A 17,214-nucleotide genomic window follows, 5' to 3' on the forward strand; every position below is an offset into this window, starting at 1 on the left:
TATTTAATCAAACATCACATCACCGGATCGCAAGCCTTCTAAACATGCATCCACTCTTCTCTGATTGCGATATGTGATGCGCAATGGTCTCGGACCTGACACAATATATATTACAGTTCATGCCATATCAAATCCGCCTCCATCGCCCACGGGGCTTTGGATTGATGGTGAATGGTGTTGGAAATAATACTGAGAGGGGGGGTGAATCAGTATTATCAGATCAATCAAACCTTTTCAATGCTCAGAAACATATACGCTACTTCAGTTAAGTAAAACAGCGTGTACACGCTACTGTGACTAAATAAAACAGCGTATAAGCAGAAAACTCATAACTTAGTTAGCTTATTCTTCAGTTAAGTTCATCAGGACATTATTCAGCACATTAACAGTAAGTAGATGCAGTATAACAGAACGGATCAAAAGTCACACACATGAACACCAAGATATAAGGTGGAAACCCAATGTGGGTGAAAACCACCTGCTGCAAGTTATCTCTATCTTTCTTTAAGAAACTTCAGTTTACAATCTTTTGTACTGGTGCAGCCTTATACCAGTACGCAGGCTACAACCTGCAGAAGGCTACAACCTTCTCTCGTTCTCCAAACTTCCTTGGAAGGGAGTTCCAACCCCCCTGTTCTTGTACTAGCCAAGATACTAGTACGTAGGTGCTGACCTACAATCTTCTTTTCTTCAGGTATCACCTTTCATACATTTTCAGACTTGAATATTCCTGAAGCACAACATTACAATCTGAAGACCACAATTCATTCAATTTCCACAACAGATCATTGAAGCATAAAACAACCAAACTCTGAATCACTGAACCACTGAACCCTGTCAATCACCAGTTATCAGAACACAGAGCAGACTACAGAACTCTGCAATAACTGTCAGACCCCACTGTAAACCCAAAAACAAGCTTCAAAAGATATACGCTACTTCAAGGAGCCAAACCCGCGTATACACGCTCTTTTACCGAAGCCAACCTGCGTACAGATCTAAAAATAAACTTTCTCAATTTGCAGCTGTACCAGACATTAGTTAGATCCAGAACATAGCATTGCGACAATATGCAGATCTAGAAATAAGCATAATCAACCATATCATGATAGTGCATTTCAAACCATTAGATCCCGATCTATCCTTAGATCTAGTCTTCCATCAACCAATGTGATCTCTCCTTGGCTTAGATCAAGCAACCCAGCACCTGCAAATCAGATCTCTTTCACTCTTAGATATTCAAGCCCTTGTCGAAAGATGATTTTGCCTAATGATCTTCTTCTCCTTATATAGTCTTAGGCCTAGCTCAATACCAAGAGCCAAAACCATAGTAACACAATACCATCAACTTCAAAACTAGGGATCGACACGCCCGTCGAGACACAATGGTCCGAAATCATAGGCACAACTTCCAAGGACTAACCACCATGGACCAAAGGAACCTTTCCACATACACGCGCTTTTTATGAATCGAACTAGCGTGTACACGCGACTTGGGCTTAACGAAACGGCGTGTATGAGCTTCCTTGGCATGCTGTACTGAGATCTGTCTTCTGATTAAGATGCCATCACTTGTACCAACCTCTGAGCACTTGTACCATCCTCTGAGTGAGTTGCCATCAAGGACAACACTTGAATCATAATGCCAACAATCTCCCCCTTTGGACTTGATGGCAACCACCACACCAAGTCACTCTCCCCCTTTGTCATCAAGAGCAAAGGGCTGTGCTCCCCCTGAGGACATGCTGATACCTCTGCTTGGCTGTGCTGACTCGTGCTCCCCCTGACAGTAGGCCAGATCTGAAAAAGATGTTCTTCAACAAGAGCCAAGATTTATACACCATAAGGGACCTTCCTATCACCAAAAGACTCAATACATACATCCATACTCCCTACCAAGAGGGGACATATCAGAAACAATCAATTATATTACAGCATTCATCCCAGGCATAGTGGGGAAACCAACATAGGCCGTTACATGACCTTGACACCATAAAAGAGATATGACAAGAGAGATACATGACATAGAGACAACAGATCTAGACCAAGACTTAGGAAAGACACCAGCAACATCTGATAAACATCTTGTTAGATCAGCAACCAGAATTTCTTTCTGAGCTCCTTCTCCTGAAACCAACAACCAAAACATCTGAATGCCAACAATGCTTTATGAGACTTTTGAGCTGCTCCCCCTGAACCTGTGCCTGTTGCACTCCCTGAAACTGTGCTTGAAGAATTCTGACATTCCTATTGCTTTTCAGAACTTCAGAGTTTTCCCTTGCTGTTCAGAACTTCATATACGCGTTTTATCCTGTATAAAACAGCGTATGTACGCGGATATTCTTTCTGCAACAAGCGTCCAGCATACACGCGACTTACCCACCATAAATCCGCGTGTATACGCTCATATCCCTTCCGTAACCTGCGTATACCAACTTTTCTGTAGAACAAACAATCTTCAACAACAGGATGAAGCATCAACTACTCCCAGCTTTTGTCTGAGATATTCAAAAGTTTCCCTGGGCAGTGGTTTTGTGAGAATATCAGCAACTTGCTCCTTAGAAGGAACATACTCCAACTTGACCTTCTGCTCAAGCACTTGTTCCCGAAGAAAATGGTACTTGATTGGTATGTGCTTGGTCTTTGAGTGCATGACAGGATTCTTTGAAATGCTGATTGCACTTGTATTATCACATAAGATAGAGACAGGTGGAGTGCAAGTGATTTGAAAGTCCTGCAAGGTCTGCATCATCCAAAGAAGTTGTGTGCAACAAGATGCTGCAGCCACATATTCTGCTTCAGCTGTAGATAAGGCAATCGAACTTTGTTTCTTGCTGAACCAAGATACTAATCTAGAACCCATGAAGAAAGCACCTCCACTTGTGCTTTTCCTATCATCCACACTTCCAGCCCAATCTGCATCTGTGTAAGCATGAAGAGTGAGATCAGTATTTCTAGGATACCATAAGCCATAGTTTTGGGTCCCTTGAAGATATTTGAAGATTCTTTTGACTGCCTGAAGATGAGTTTCCTTTGGGTTGGCTTGAAATTTTCCAACCATTCCTACTGCATGTGTAATATCTGGTCGAGTACCTGTCAAATAAAGCAAACTCCCAATCATGGATCTATAAGTGGGTTGGTGAACTGCTGCTGATTCATCATTTGCACTGAGGCTGCATCCTGTAACCATGGGTGTACATACTGGTTTTGACTCTTCCATGCCATACTTCTTCAAGATCTGCTTGAGGTATTTGGTTTGAGACAAGAAGATACCTCCTTCATTTTGTTGGATTTGCAATCCAAGAAAATATGTCAATTCTCCAAGAAGTGACATTTCGAATTCTTTCTGCATAACCAAGGCAAAGTTTTGACTCATGGTCTCTTCATTGCTGCCAAAAATAATATCATCTACATAAACAACAAGGATTAGCAATTTGTTATTTTCAACTTTTATATAGAGATTGCTATCTGCTGATCCTTTTGAAAAGCCTTGTTGGTGAAGATATTTGTCCAAGCGATAGTACCAAGCCCTTGGAGCTTGTTTGAGCCCATAGAGTGCCTTTTTCAATCTGCATACAAGGTTTGGATCATTTCCAAGAATGAACCCATCTGGCTGCTCAATATATACTTCTTCTTCTAAGTCTCCATTTAGGAAGGCTGATTTCACGTCCATTTGAAATACCTTGAAGTTTTGAAAGCTTGAGAGAGCAAGGAACATTCGGATGGCCTCTAGTCTTGCCACAGGAGCAAAGGTCTCTTCAAAATCTATTCCTTCTTGCTGTGCATACCCTTTACAAACAAGTCTGGCCTTGTTTCTAATTACTTCTCCATTTTCATTTAACTTATTCTTGAAGACCCATTTTGTTCCTATTACATTCTTATCTTTTGGTCTAGGAACTAATTCCCAAGTGTTGTTCCTTTCGATTTGCTCAAGTTCTTCATCCATTGCTTTGACCCAACATTCATCTTTGCATGCTTCTTTCACATTTTGTGGTTCAATGGAGGAGAGTAGAGCCAAGTAGCTTGAAGCTTCTGCAAGTGTCCTTCTTGTTTGTACTCCTGCTTCTTTCTGCCCCACAATCTGAGTTTCTGGATGATTCTTTTGGACATATCTGGATGGAGTCTTCTCTTCTATTCTTGTCTGCTCCTCTGGTTCTTCTTGAGATTCTTCTTCTTCATCATTTCGCCTTTGAGAGTAACCTTCATCTTCTTCAATGTCTTCATGATGAACTTGCCTAGGAATATATCCCTTCTCATCAACCACTATATCAATACTGTCAACAATTCTGCCAAGTCTTTTATTGTAGCACTTGTATGCTTTGCTATGTGGAGAATAACCAAGAAGAATGCCCTCATCTGCTCTAGGTTCAAGTTTGCCAAGTTGCTCATCAGTATTCTTAATATAACATTTGCTCCCAAAGATTTTGAAATGCTTCACGGAAGGAGTTTTACCACTCCAAAGCTCATGAGGTGTTTGAGTGCTGTTTACTCGGACATTTGTTTTGTTAAGAATGATAACAGCAGCATGTGCAGCTTCACCCCAGAAGGTTGCAGGAGTACCTGATTCATCGAGCATAGCACGAGCCATTTGTTGGATAGTTCTGTTCATTCTTTCCACAACCCCATTTTGCTGAGGAGTTCTAGCTGTAGAGAATTCTCTTCTTATCCCATGTTCATCGCAGAAATCGAAAAATTCATTTGATGTGAACTCCCCACCTCTGTCAGATCTGAGGCACTTAATTTTGTGTCCTGATTCATTTTCAGCCAATGCTTTGAAGGATTTGAATTTTTCGAATGCTTCATCTTTGTGCTTCATAAGCCCTAACCAAACAAACCTTGAGAAATCATCAATGAATAATATCAGATATTCTTCTCCTCGAGGTGTCCTTTTCCTAAATGGACCACATACATCTGTATGGACTAGCTCAAGAGGCAAGCTAGCTGATCCTTCCTTTTCTGGAAAGTTAGTTCTGGTTTGCTTTCCAAACTGACAAGATTTGCATATAGTGTTGTCTGGAATTTTGATATCTGGAAGATCGCGAACTGCCTGATATTTGCATGCTTTTCTTATTTGTGAGAAGCTTAGATGTCCCAACCTTCGATGCCATAGCCAGTGCTCTTCATCCTTGCTAAGATAGCATTGTTGTTGTCCTTCTTCAAATATGTACAGATTATTTGGAGTTCTTTTGCCTTTGAGAACTGTTTTACCTGTATCAAGATCACGAACAAGACATCCATTCGATCTGAAAATAACCTCGGTTTTTTGATCACACATCTGACTGACACTTAGAAGATTATGCTTCAATCCATCAACATACAAAACATTTCCAGCCTTGACCTTTTCTTTCAAAGGAGCAATACCTTTTCCTTTTATAGTTGCAGGAGTATCATTTCCAAAAGAAACTTTCTTTCCCTTTTCTAAAGTAGAATAAGATTCAAGTTTTTCTTTATCACCTGTCATATGTTTCGAACATCCACTGTCAATGTACCATAGATTTTCCTGTCCTTCTGCATAAAACGCTATCCCACATCTTTCTGTCTGAGGTTCTTTTATTCTCCATTTTTTGGTGCTCGTGGCTTGTTCCTTTTTCTCCTGAAACCTGCTCCTGCATTCAGATTCTTTATGACCAAAATTATTGCAAATAGAACATTCAACTTCATTTTCAAGAACCGAAAAGTTGTTATAGGTCCTCTTTGTAATCCCTGTCATACTTCTTTGTTTTTGAGCTTCCCTAGTCATGATTGTTTTATATGCAACACATTGAGCTGCTTTGTGACCAAAGTTATGGCAAGAAAAGCATTGTCCATTGAAGAAGCTTCTGCGGTTATTGAATCTACCAGCCAACTGATTGTAATTTCTATTTTCATCTATTCTTGTGCCAAACTGAGAAGATTTTACCTGTGGTTGGTTGTAGCTTTTGTTCACCCTTAAGAAGGATTGTCCCTGATAGTTTCTGTTTGTAATTCGTCCCTGCTTTACCTGATTATCTTCATTGTTCTTCTGCTCATTTCTTCTTGCTGCATCAAGATAATTTTTGAGGTGGATGCTTTAGAGGTTTCTCCATTATAGCCCAAACCTGTCTTGTTTAGAGGAGACCGCTGCACATTGATAATCTCATCCAAAGTTTCAGATCCTTTGACAAACTTAAGATTAATAGCTTTTGTTTTCTCAATTTCTTTTCTGAGACCAACAATTTCACCTTCTAGTTTTTCAAGATGTTTTTCCTTTTCATCAATTTGAAATTGCAAAGTATCAATGATCACACTCTTTTCTTCTATGCATCTCTTGAGTCTAGTAATTTCATTATAGAGATTATCCACATCTACAGCATCCTCATAATCATCATCTTCAAATGCCATTAATAGCTTATATTTATTACCTTGTTCATCTTCATCACTGTTTGATAAGCCATCACTATCTTCATGGGTGTAGTAGCTTTTCTTATTTGCACTTTGTTTCTTATTCCATCTAGCAGGTTCTTTTCCTTTATCTTTATTAGGACATTTTGCAGCATAATGACCTACTCTTCCACAAGCAAAGCATTTGAAAGGTAGCTTACCTCTGAACCTTCCAGCACCCCTTTGAAGATTTCTAACAAAATTTGATTCTTCTTCCTCTTCTTCTGGAACATGGCTTGCCTCATAGTAATCTTCTTTTCCTGATGCCTTAAAAGCAGCTTCCCTTCTGTCTGATGGACCTCCCTTTCTCATTTCATAAGCAGTTAGAATTCCATGTAACTGAGACATAGTGAGAACTTTGAGATTTTCCTTTTCTTCTATTGCAGATACTTTAGATTCAAACTTGGGGGATAATGATCTTAGAATCTTTGAAACTACTATAGTTTCTTTTATTTCTTCACCCAAATTTTTCATACAATTAACAATCTCGTCTACCCGAAGAAAATAATTTGCCACACTTTCATCATTATACATCTTGAGAGTCTCATATTGAATCCTGAGAGTTTGAAGTTTAGCTTCCTTTACCTGTTCATCTCCTTCATAGCTAGTGATCATTTTGTCCCATATCTCTTTTGCTGATTTGAAGTGCATGACCTTCATGAATTCTGTTTGGGATATACTTCCTAATAGAGTACTGACTGCTTTTGCATTTGTTTCATATGTCTTTTTCTCAGCTGGATCTGTAGGAGTAACTGAAGGAAAAGCATAGCCTGTTTCTACAATGTTCCAAACTTCTGTACCAAGAGATTGAAGATATGCAGTAACTCTTACCTTCCAATAATTGAAATTTGTTCCATCAAAAACCGGTGGCCTGATTGATGCTTCTTTCTCGTAGTTGCTCATGATGAATGATCTACCTTCAAGCGATCAAGCTTCCCTGAAGGACCTGCTCTGATACCAATTGTTGGAAATAATACTGAGAGGGGGGGTGAATCAGTATTATCAGATCAATCAAACCTTTTCAATGCTCAGAAACATATACGCTACTTCAGTTAAGTAAAACAGCGTGTACACGCTACTGTGACTAAATAAAACAGCGTATAAGCAGAAAACTCATAACTTAGTTAGCTTATTCTTCAGTTAAGTTCATCAGGACATTATTCAGCACATTAACAGTAAGTAGATGCAGTATAACAGAACGGATCAAAAGTCACACACATGAACACCAAGATATAAGGTGGAAACCCAATGTGGGTGAAAACCACCTGCTGCAAGTTATCTCTATCTTTCTTTAAGAAACTTCAGTTTACAATCTTTTGTACTGGTGCAGCCTTATACCAGTACGCAGGCTACAACCTGCAGAAGGCTACAACCTTCTCTCGTTCTCCAAACTTCCTTGGAAGGGAGTTCCAACCCCCCTGTTCTTGTACTAGCCAAGATACTAGTACGTAGGTGCTGACCTACAATCTTCTTTTCTTCAGGTATCACCTTTCATACATTTTCAGACTTGAATATTCCTGAAGCACAACATTACAATCTGAAGACCACAATTCATTCAATTTCCACAACAGATCATTGAAGCATAAAACAACCAAACTCTGAATCACTGAACCACTGAACCCTGTCAATCACCAGTTATCAGAACACAGAGCAGACTACAGAACTCTGCAATAACTGTCAGACCCCACTGTAAACCCAAAAACAAGCTTCAAAAGATATACGCTACTTCAAGGAGCCAAACCCGCGTATACACGCTCTTTTACCGAAGCCAACCTGCGTACAGATCTAAAAATAAACTTTCTCAATTTGCAGCTGTACCAGACATTAGTTAGATCCAGAACATAGCATTGCGACAATATGCAGATCTAGAAATAAGCATAATCAACCATATCATGATAGTGCATTTCAAACCATTAGATCCCGATCTATCCTTAGATCTAGTCTTCCATCAACCAATGTGATCTCTCCTTGGCTTAGATCAAGCAACCCAGCACCTGCAAATCAGATCTCTTTCACTCTTAGATATTCAAGCCCTTGTCGAAAGATGATTTTGCCTAATGATCTTCTTCTCCTTATATAGTCTTAGGCCTAGCTCAATACCAAGAGCCAAAACCATAGTAACACAATACCATCAACTTCAAAACTAGGGATCGACACGCCCGTCGAGACACAATGGTCCGAAATCATAGGCACAACTTCCAAGGACTAACCACCATGGACCAAAGGAACCTTTCCACATACACGCGCTTTTTATGAATCGAACTAGCGTGTACACGCGACTTGGGCTTAACGAAACGGCGTGTATGAGCTTCCTTGGCATGCTGTACTGAGATCTGTCTTCTGATTAAGATGCCATCACTTGTACCAACCTCTGAGCACTTGTACCATCCTCTGAGTGAGTTGCCATCAAGGACAACACTTGAATCATAATGCCAACAAATGGGTGCACTGTTAAGGCACTCCTTGCGATAGGTCACCGGTTCAAATCCCCCGTGGGTACTTAGGTTAGTCTTAACTAGAAAAAAAAAAAAAAATCCGCCTCCATCGCAAGTCCCGGCTAATAGCGATATCCTCTACCAATGCGATCTCCGATTGCGATGGGAACCCAGACCCGACGCAGTATTTTTCATGTTCTATTTCCATATCGCGTCCAGCCCTTATCGCTTTCCTTTGTGATGGGCCTTCCTTCGCCAAAATGCGATTGTGATATGCAATTATCCTGTATCCGACATCATTATCCACCCGAGTTCATAAAATTTCAAGTCTTCCATATCTGTTTTGCGAAGGTTTTCTTTGTTAAATCGTTTTTATGATTTTAACGAAGAATTAACCTTAACCTTTATTTAACCACTAAATCTCAGTTTTAACCCATAATAAAGCCATTGCTACCATAATTGATCATTGGTTCCCTCCGTACTGCTCATTTTCTCCACCACCGTCCGATCTAAGGCCTTCAAATCCAACGACCCTTAGGGATTTTGGGTTGGCTCTCTGTACAGGCATTACCTAGCCGAAAAGCGGTATTCCACCGTCCTCCATTGCTACGTGTCAGGATTTAAACCATATTGGGTGAACCCTTTCTAAAACCGCCCACACCTTATAAGTGGCGTGATGAAAACCACCTCCCGCATAACGACAAAATGGCCATTGTTCACCTTGCACCATAGTTCAAAAAATGAATTTTTTTTCCATTTAAAAGCAAAAAACGCCACTTTGCTTTGTTTTGCCTGTTTTACACATCGAAGCCTCCATAAGCCTTTGTGACCAAAAAAGCCATTGTTTTGCCTTCCGATACATTTTGGACTCCTTCCAATATCCTTTTAAGCTCAAAAAGCCATTGACGACCGTCTCTGTCACCTGTGTTTTCCTTAACAGTTTCTGTGTTTTGCAGGTAACGCTTACGTTCCAGGTTTACAAAGAAAAAGCCTGTTTACAGTTTGAAGACAAATATGGAGATCATATCAAATTACTTTACCATGTGACATAAATTCTAAAAGGATTTACTGTTGAAAAACACAGTAAAAACCTCAAATGCACTGTAAAGGTAAAAAAAATAGTAAAGGTTACTCAGCAGGGTTAAAGGAGATTCACAGAGTTTAAAGAGTATTAGATGAAAGTTCAAATGAAGGAGTCAACTAGTGCAAAGGATTCAAACAATCTAGCAGCATAAAGGGCAAAATATCAAACAACAAAGCTAGCACAACCTGAATAAAAGGGACAGCAAGAAGAAGTTCAATAACTGCCCCTGTCTTCTTGCATGAAGATCATTCCTTCCCTACAATAAATCTTAAACAGTTTTAGGATATTTTATTAGTCTCATTATTGTATAAATAACTCTCTTCTCGAGTTATTATGGGTTCAAAGTTCAAGGTTCATAGTTCATTGCTTGTTAAGTTGTGATTGTTTATTCTACTTGAACCTGGAAGCCACCTTTGAAGGAAGCTTTTCTAGACACTTGATGTACTCAGTCTTTCTGGAACCTTAATACAAAGTAGAGGATTCTGAATTTGGTTTTACACAGTTTGTGTTATCCTATAAGTTTTTCCAGTTGTCAATCATTATGTTTTTCCTCATATGCTTATGACTTATAGAGATATCTAGGTAGGAAGAATTGTGTCACAATTTATTCCTATAAGCTCCTGAAGTGATCATCTATTAAGAGAATGGATTAATGAACTGTATGTTTAGCTAATCCCCTCTAATCAATAAATTATCAGCATCTTGTGTAAGCTTAAGTATACTTCCTTGAACCTTTGGAACGTATTTTATAAGGTTTTCCCACTTATGATTGTTCTGTTTTACAGTCTGGAAACTATGATAATCATATTATTTGTTGTCTTCTTCTCGCCACTATTTTGATCTATATCACTGTGTAAATTCTTATAGCAGCCCTTTTCTGAGATATTAATATAACCCAAAGGATTAATTACTTCAATTCTACATCTATTTTCATTCATTGGTCTTCCAAAACTAAAACCAAAAACCCCAAAACAATTATTTTAGATGCTTTGGCATTGGTAGCTGGCCTACTACTATCTCAAAGGTACAACATCAGACTGGCGCCGCTATCGGGGATTCAAATTTCATTTAAGTTTCCCTTGGGACAACAATATTCATTCATTCTTTTCCTTTAAAGGTGATTAAAGGTTTAGAAAGGTTAAAATCATTCACCTAGGCGACTCCACACTCCCAAGCTGGCACCTTTTAAACATACCAAATCTCGTTTAGAAGCTGACATAGTTAGTCCTCTGTCAGATCATAAAAGGCTTATGAGAAAAGCCAGTTCTAAAAGGGGACACCATCCATCTTCTTCTTCCTCTTTAGTCCTACAGTTTGAAGAATTAGAATCATTTGACCCCTATAGTAATATCCCATCTGATCCTGATTACTCCCATTTATCACCTAGGGTTGCTGAACTTCTAAATAGAGGAGTTGATTTTAAATCAGCCTACCTTATTCATTCGTTAGAATCTCATCCAATACCCAAACTACCATCAAGATCACCTAAAACTGAATCTGATTTGGGTGTTGATCTACCAGACTATAAATGCACAGATTTCATATCCCCTAGCACCTATCCATTTCCTTCCATCTTTGACCAACCTTAAGCTTCTTCTTCTAAACAATCTAAGGAAACTTTCTCTATATATACCAATCCTCTTTTTGAAACAAAAGAAGGTATTCCTTTACAGGTCCCAAAGCTAGTTCTTAAGACTCCTTTGAAGTCTTTCAGGAGATCTCCTCCTCCTTCACCTCCAACTAGTTTATCTACTGCTAAATCACCATCTTCTTCCTCTACTTCTTCTTCATACACCTCATACTCCACCTGGACAACCTCATACACCTCAAGCACCTCATACACCACCTGCTATCATGGCTTTCCGACCTATTGTACAGGCTAGATATGCTACCTTAGCCTTACCTAATAACCTTGATGCATTCCTAGCTGGATACTTAAAATACCTTCCCAACTAGGATGGAGAAACTGGGCCCTCAGCTGAGGACCATCTTCAAGCTTTCCTAGACTTTGTAGACAACATGAATATTGAACAAGAAAACGTTTATATGAGATTGTTTGTACAGTCACTTGAAGGAAATATGTGGATTTTGTTTAGGCAGTCAAAAGAAGCTTCCATTAGAAATTGGGAAGAGCTTACAACCATATTTAAAAATCAATGGGGTGTGAAAAATGATCCTCTTTACTTCCTCACATAATTTGAAGAGCTTAAAAGGAACTTCGGTGAGCCAGTATCATATTTTATCAAAAGATTCAATAAACTCTATCACAAAATGCATGCTGATTGTAAGCCCCCTATAGCAGCAGCGATGTCTATATTCTCTAAAGCTTTTGATGATGACTTTGCTATTATGCTAAGAGAGAGAACTTCAAGAACTCTTGAAGATATGAAAACAAGCACTATAGAAGTAGAAGCAAATAGGGCAGCCTCAACTTCTTTAAAACTTAACAAAGAAAAGGCCCAAAGAAAACTCAAATCTATTCAAGAAGCCTCTATTTCCTCCAAGACTAAATCAGAAGACTTAAAAATAGATGAAATAACATCTCTTCTAGAAACCTATCAAATAGAATTTCAAAGATTGAGACCCAACCTAGGACAATACAACAAACAATTACTAGACCTCAAAATCAAAATCAAGGTCAATATAAAAGAAATCCACCACCACAAATCCTTCAGAGACCTAGCAACGATCAACAGGTTCCTACTCCTCTACTAATATATGACCAACAACCTGATGATAATACAATGACAATTACTGAATATATTAATAGTATGGATTCTTCTTCCAATCAAATAGCCATTATTCCTCTCTCACAACAGAATCAGGTTCAAGAAGATTGGGAAGCTTCACAAGTCTCTAAATATCATGATTTCTTTGAATTTTTAATTGCAGAATTAAACAAGAGGTATGATCTTAGGCCTAGGCCCGGTCTTGGGAGACCTCCAAAGGAATCTCTAGTAATTGAACCACGTACCAAAACTACTGAAACTCAAACAACTCTTATTCAGCCTTTAGATTAGTCAATTGATACTACCCAAACTGGTATAAACATTTTGACTACATTTAATGTTGAAAAAGAATTAGAGAGGGTTAAGATCCCAATTCCATTGTCAGAACTTTCTAAAAACCCTGGTTATAAGAGCCAAGTCACAAAATGGATACAAAATGCTTCAGTTGATGCCGAAGGAGATGTCATAAGTCTGCAAGATGAAAAACCAACAGTAGTTTGTGGCCCTAGTTCAGACATGATAGATGAGATAATGCCTCCTTGCTATGTAACTCTTAAAACAAATGATTCCATGTTGTATAATTGTATGCTTGATTCAGGAGCATCACACAACCTTATGCTAAAATCTATCATGGACCATTTGAAACTCGACATAACTAGATCCTACCATGACCTGTACACCTTTGATTCTAAAAAGGTGCCCTGTTTGGGATTGATTGATGATCTAGTGGTTACTCTTGCCAAAACTCCAATGAAAAGTGTAGTACTTGATATTGTTGTCACAAATATCCCTCCCAAGTTTTGAATGCTCCTTTCTAGGTCTTGCTGTGCCAAATTAGGGAGTACTCTACATATGGATATGTCATATGCTACTATTCCTGTTTATGGAGGAAAGCAATTAAGATTATATAGAGAGGTATGATTTATACATACTGTTTGTAAGACTGACCAGCCAAGGAACCATCCAATTTATGCAATAGATCAAGGCTTTGCTTGTTTTCAACTCACTTCAAACCAACATAAAACTCAAGTAAAAATTGAAGAGGTAGTTGAAAGTCCTGAACCAAACCAAACTGATATTTGGAAACTATTATTTGATGGCTCTTGCACGAAAGATGGGGCAGGAGTTGGAGTAGTCTTAATTTCACTTGAAAAAGAAAATATAACCCAATCATGTAAATTAGATTTTGAAGTTAGGCTGAATATGAAGCTTTCCTTTTAGGATTGCAATTAGCCAAAAGCTTAAAAGTTCAATACTTAAGTGTTTTTACTGATTCAGAGCTTATTGTTAAGCAAGTAAGAGATGCTTTCTAGACCAAACACCCTAGACTTAGGTCCTATCGAAATGAAGTATGGGATTCAGTTGGAAACTTCTTTGATGCTTTTAATTTGACTCATATTCCCAGAGATCAGAATATTCATGTAGATGCCTTAGTTGTGTAGGAATTTACAGGGTAAGTTCCACAGAAGAATACCAAAAGGACACCGCTCACAACCAGATCTCAAATCAATACACCAGTATTTTTGACGTGGTTAAAACCCTCAGAGTGCAAGGAGGGAAACAGTCCACGGCCTGTCCCAACGTGGGTACAGACAATTTATTAATCAAAGAATGAAAATTTACATAAGCTTCTCTCATGCACGGATTACCCGAACAATGACCCTCCATGCGCTTTAAATAGAACTCATGGACCAATCGGGTGTCAAGCCACGGATCAAGTGTCGGTAATACCGAGGTGAGAGTGAACCGTCGGATCACTACATATCGTGACCGTCGGATTGTAAGTTACAAAATGTACAACGGTAAAGAAACACACTTTACCTAACTCTAACCTAACTCTATACTAGACCAAGTTGAACTTAACTATATCCTATGTGTCGGAATATCCTAACATCCCCCCTTAAGAACAACTTGGGATAGGATTGAAGGATTTACAAATATGACACAATAGGAGAAGGAAGGAGGCACTAGAGCCTATCCCCCCTTAGTGACAACTTCCTGAACTCCAAGCATATATCGAAGTTTAGTGAACTTCGCCTCTGTGAGAGCCTTTGTGAAGATGTCTGCAACCTGATCATCCGTTGGACAATATTGCACTTCAAGAACATGGTCATGAATGAGCTTTCTGATGAAGTGCATGTGTAGTTCAATGTGTTTGCTGCGCTGATGCTGGACTGGATCTTTGCATAGCTGAATGGCACTTTGATTATCACACCAAAGTGTGGTTGGATGCTGCTGCTCAAAGCCAAACTCTGATAGGATCTGACGAAGCCACAAGGCTTCCTTACTAGCTTCCACGGCACCACGATACTCTGCTTCTGCTGACGAAAGAGAAATGGCAGCCTGTTTCTTACAAGCCCATGTAATAGGTCCTGAACCAAGAGTGAAGACATAACCGGCAGTAGACTTCCGATCATCAAGGTCACCAGCCCAATCAGAATCAGTGAAACCAACTAACAGAGGAGCTGCTTTGGCACTGTAATGAATCCCAAACTGTATTGTACCTCGAACATAACGAAGTATTCTTTTAGCTGCTTTCCAATGACTTTCACGGGGGTTTTGCATAAAACGAGCAACAAGGCCAACAACAAAGGAAAGATCAGGACGAGTATGGGTTAAATACAAGAGTTTTCCGACAAGTTGACGGTATAAGGTAGCATCAACTTCAGGAGAAGTACAAGAGACTGAAAGTTTGACTCCAGACTGAAAGGGAGAAGGGGCTGGCTTACAGTCTTCCATGTGAAAATGACGAAGAATATCACAAGCATACTTGGACTGGGAAAGGAAAATACCCTCTTGGGATTGCAAGACTTGAAGACCGAGAAAATAGTGTAAGTGTCCTAAGTCTGTCATTTCAAATTTCTTTTTAAGGCTGGACTTCACATGGTTTATAAGGTTGGGATCACTACCAGTAAGAATAAGATCATCAACATAAAGAACAAGGATGATGAGAGAGTTGCCCACTTTCTTGGTGTAGACAGTATTGTCAGAATGACACCTAGAAAAGCCAGATTCTAAAAGAAAGCTATCCATTTTGGCATACCAAGCTCGAGGAGCTTGCTTGAGGCCATAAAGGGATTTCTTAAGTCGACAAACGAGGCTGGAGTCTGTTTGTATGAAGCCAATGGGTTGTTCCATATAGATTTCTTCCTGCAAGTCCCCATGCAAGAAGGCAGATTTAACATCCATTTGATGGACTTCCCATTTTAAAGAGGCAGCAAGGGAAAGAACAAGGCGGATAGAGTTCATTTTGGCAACTGGAGAGAAGGTTTCAGTGTAGTCAATGCCTTCAACCTGTGAAAAGCCCTTAGCAACTAGACGAGCTTTATGTTTATCAACTTTCCCATCTGGTCCATACTTGGTTCTGTAAACCCATTTGCATCTAACAAGTTTGCGTCCCTTTGGTAGAGGAACAAGATCCCATGTATCATTTGTCATCAATGAATGATATTCTTCATTCATAGCTGTTTCCCAATGTGGATGGCCTGAAGCTTCTGCAAAAGTGTCAGGATCATGATTTACTGGAGCTTGAGCCAGTAAAGAAGAGGCTCTTTCAAACTGAGAACGTGTACGTCGCTGATCTGTAGGATCACCGGCAAGATCACCTGCTGCATCCCGAGTAGCACGGACCCATCTTGGAAGTTGAGGATCCTGAGAAGGTGGGGAAGGATTATCATCCTCGCTTTCATCATCAGAAGAAGAAATGTTTCAAAGATAGAAGAGATGGGAAGAGGTGGCACATCCGCCGGACTAGGCTCGCAGGCCGATTTATTTTCATCAAATTTTACATCTCTTCTAATGATAACATTTTTGGACTTAAATGGAATAAGTCTATAACCTTTTACATCTTCAGAATATCCAACAAAAGTACATTTCTCACTCTTAGGTTCTAAAGCTTTATGCTTTTCATCTGGAATATGGGCCCATGCTTCACTTCCAAACACACGAAAGTGACTTACATCTGGTTTAATGGAACTCCAAGCTTCTTCTGGAGTGATATTCTCTAGAACCTTAGTAGGAGTGCGATTGATTATATAATTTGCACAATTAATTGCTTCGGCCCAAAAACTAAGACTGAGTCCTTTAGATTGCAGCATACAATTAGCCATTTCCTTTAAGGTGCGATTTTTCCTTTCAGCTACACCATTTTGTTGTGGAGTGTATGGAACAGTATGTTGCATTTGAATTCCATTTTCGGTGCAAAAGTTGATGAATGCATTTTTAACATATTCTCCACCATTATCAGTTCTTAGCTTAAGAATTTGATGTCCAGATTGTTTTTCAACGAATGCTTTGAAGGCCAAAAAGGTGGTAAATACTTCGCTCTTGAGTTTTAAGAAGTATACCCAAGTGCGTCTAGAGAAATCATCAATGAAAGTTAAGAAGTACTTGCAGCCAGAGAATGAAGCAACAGGAAGAGGACCACATAAATCACTGTGCACAAGCTGTAAAGGGGCTGAGGCGTGCCAAGAGGCACGTTTGTCAAAACTGTCCCGATGATGTTTTCCGAGTACACATCCGGAACAAACACCATCTTTGCAAGATACCATAGGAAGACCTGTCACCA

Source organism: Pinus tabuliformis, chromosome 2_2 (genome assembly GCF_031772625.1).
Source record: "Pinus tabuliformis cultivar Carrire ecotype Pingquan chromosome 2_2, CPIR1, whole genome shotgun sequence".
Lineage (NCBI taxonomy): Eukaryota > Viridiplantae > Streptophyta > Pinopsida > Pinales > Pinaceae > Pinus > Pinus tabuliformis.